The sequence below is a fragment of the Manis javanica genome, chromosome 5 (assembly GCF_040802235.1).
Source record: "Manis javanica isolate MJ-LG chromosome 5, MJ_LKY, whole genome shotgun sequence".
Lineage (NCBI taxonomy): Eukaryota > Metazoa > Chordata > Mammalia > Pholidota > Manidae > Manis > Manis javanica.
The window spans coordinates 56172813-56176403 of record NC_133160.1 but is presented as its reverse complement, the minus strand read 5'-3'; the positions used below and the strand labels follow the sequence as shown (position 1 = coordinate 56176403).

The following is a 3591-nucleotide window of genomic DNA, read 5'->3' as shown; positions in this document are numbered from 1 at the left end:
GGAAGAGATTTTCCAAATTCATATTATGAATTGAATATACATTAATTCCAATATATGATAATAATTTTATAGAAAATAAAATAAAAAATATCACAAAATATCCAAAAATCATAAACAAACAGATTTTACCAATGTATTTAAAGAAATAAATCCAACAAGACCTAGCCAAGTTTATTCCAGGAATTCAAGCATGTTTTAATACTGACAAATTGATTGATATAATTTATCAAATCAGTACTCCTAGAAAAATACCAGAGAATTTTTTCACAGGTAATAAAAATATTTGACTAAGGTGAAGTCAGTTTTTGTAAATAAAAATGGAAGAAAATAGAAAATTATGAATATTTTCTTAAGATGGTGAAACAGATCTATCACAACCTCAATTCCCCTCTAAGCAGGTTAAGCCTTGTAGTTGAGTTCCAATCAAAACAGTTAGTAATGGTAAGTAAGTTGAATGATGCATAAAAAGTCAAAAAAAGGGAAAAATAGAATTATCTATGTTTGTAGATGTAATAACTGCATGCCAGTAATTGCAAGAGAACTAACTGAAATTAATCCTAAGCAATTAGTAATATTTTAAGCAATCAAATTTATGAACAGAAATAGCTAGTGGTCCATATTTAATCAATTACAGTTTAGAATTCTAACTATCTAAAGAAACCTATTTATAATAGCAATGAAAATTAAATATACCTATGAGCTATATTAAATAGGGTATATCTAAAATCTATATAAACTGAAGCTATTGTAGGGAACAAATAACACACTTACATATGTGAAATTATATTAAACTGATAAGAACAGATACTACACTTGATCTTAGCCAAAAGGCTGAGAAGCGATGTGAATTATATTATGACCTTGGATATTATGATTTCAATCCTCCACAAGTGAATTCATTAATAAAATACCATTTTTTAAACTTGGGGAGTTTTTATAAAATACACATGGAAAAATGAGCAAACAAATATAAAGAAGAAAAATCCAATGAAGAACTGCAAAGAAGGGGCACTAGCTTTGCCAGATATAAAACATTATAAAATATCAACATTAAAGCAGTGTACTACAGAGCACACACAGAAAAACAGGTCAATGCTCTATAAAAGTCCAGAAATAGACTAAATGGGCATGAGTTGTTAAGTGTTATAATGGTATCATCTCAAATCAAGCAGAAAAACATAGGACTATTCCAAACACAGTGTTCTGACATCTGTATGCACACACACACACACAAAAAAAGATGGCACAATATATTATATTCTACACTAAAAAATGTGCTAAATTGGTCAAATATTTTAATGCCATAAACAATACTAGAAGAAGGTATAAGATCATTTCCTAATAAGCTGAGAGTTGGAAAGCTCTATGGTAACATGATTTATGATTCAGAAGCAACAAAAGAAATAATTGTTAAATTAGGCTGCACTATAACTACCCCTTGGGATTTCTAGGCAAGAATGATGAGCATGTTAGTGTTGCACATGAGTTACAAGGAAGAGATGAGGTGAAAAAAAATGCCTGACCCAGTGTGGACAAGCAGGATGTAGAAAAAATTAAAAAGGTGCCAAATCTTGTTAGGTTAGAAAGAAAACCAGTTAGGCGATCCAGGTTTTTAAGCCATGAAAAGATTATCAAAGTATATAGTGGCTTCAGGGTAAAGATTAAATTAAGTGTTCAGTTCTTCCTCCCTTTGAAAGGCCTCTGAGAGAATTAGCACATTGCCTAGTGGACGTTTTCAAGTGTATAAAAGGTATTGTCAGAATCTTTAGGATTTTTGTCTCACTGACAGTAGGCTGACATATTCACTGCATTTCAACTCATGCATTGATTAGTGTGAGTAGAAAGACCTGCCTCAACAAGAATGTTGCATGTTACTGTAGGTAAAATTGCTGAATAGAGTATCCCAATTGGCAAAGGTTCCAGCACTCTGGTCCCAAAGGGACTGAGACTGTCCATAGTGCAAAAAGGCCACTATGACCCCATCTTTAAATTACAAGCATCAGGCTGAGAAAGTAGAAGTAGCTAAAAGGACATATATCTATGCTCTCTTAGAAGTGGCCAAGTAGAACAATGGAAAAAGAATTTCCAATAGAGCAAAATGGAGAACAATGACTGGGACACATTCTCTAGTTGCAGACCCAGGTTCCAGTCAAAGAATAATAACCACCTCAGATTAATAATTCTGGCAAAACCTAGATTTCAGAATTGCCAGCCTGCTCAGTGCCTCCCATCCTTCCTATTTTTAAATTAGAGGATGCATTTGTATGTCATCTATCTGTTATCTGTCTTTGTATCGTATTTATATGCTGGGTGTTTGGGATGTGGAATGGTGGAGCAAATTTATGTACTTAGTTCACAGTTCTTCAGGATAGGAGGAACTGCATCCAAGCACCAACCTCCACACCTAATGTAGATCATGAGATCTGTAAGATAAATTTTAGCTGAAATAAGCAGGCGAAGAGAGGCAACAAAGGGCCAGGTAGTTTATTTGAGTGCAACTCCCGTGATATTCCACGGTCTGGGTATTACAGGCCGGGGAAGTCACAGCCGGTCAGGGAGGTGGGGGCTTATAAGGGATTAGGAGGGGGAGGAGTGGGCAAGCTATCCTAGGGGGTGTGGAGAGGTATGATTGGCTAAAGGTGACATAATAGACAACTAGAAACTTTCATCCTTCCAAGAGGGAGGAGGCTGACATCTGGGTCTTAGTTGGTACATCAGAAGGATGGAATTCAGGAAGAGCTGTCCCCTTTCCATATAAGGCACAGACCTTGGGGTCTGATCTGTTCTCCCCCTGTTTTGTTTGCATGTCCTTGTTTTTCCTTCCTCCAGCCTAACAAGATCTATATGGGCTGTGAATGTGATAATGTGGTACTGTTGCCAGTCACGTTTGTTCTCAGTCCTTGTCTCTGCTGCAAAGGAGAATTGAAAGGCAGAGACACAATAGTAAAGCAGAGTGAAAGTTTTATTTGAATACAGTCCAAGGGAGGTGCAGTCCAGGCCCAAGGCAGACAAAGGCCCTGAATTTTTACAGGAGGGTCTACTTACCACGATCTAGCCAGGAGGCACTTCGTTTGACAGGGTGAAGTAATTTGATTGACAGGTCTAGTTATACACCCATGCCTCTTGGTGTGTATGTCTTTTCCCAAAAATGCACACAGAAAAATCCCTGGGTGAGGGGAGCAAAACCGCTATTTTATTTTAATGAGATAATGGCAGTTTTGTTTGGGTTGTTCTTGTTTTTGTTTAACTGAGGCCACACTGGGACCTGGTTGGAGCTGATACCTGGCTGGGACCAGTTTGGCCTGGTCCCACAGGCAAGAAGTCATCTCCCTGCAAAACTTTTGTTGTCTTCATGTGGGACCCCCCTCTACCCGTGCAGAGTTGGGGGCAGTTTTTTTTCCTTGAACCTTCTCTCCCCCTTACCTGGCTGCTCATTTCTATCTTTCTACCTAACATTCCTAACAATGACAATCTGGTGGTTTTGAGTGAGTAATTGTATTTTGCAGAAGGAAAAGATGTGAAAATCCTGTTCAGGATGTGCACTGTGATAACGATTCTTGATTCTCTCCTGTGCTCATGCTCTTTGCAATA

At 37.2% G+C, this 3591-nt stretch overlaps 1 pseudogene; it reads right to left on the bottom strand.

Moving 5' to 3' along the window:
• Positions 1-709: 709 nt before the first annotated feature.
• Positions 710-843, bottom strand: LOC118970592 (U2 spliceosomal RNA; annotated as a pseudogene).
• Positions 844-3591: the final 2748 nt, after the last annotated feature.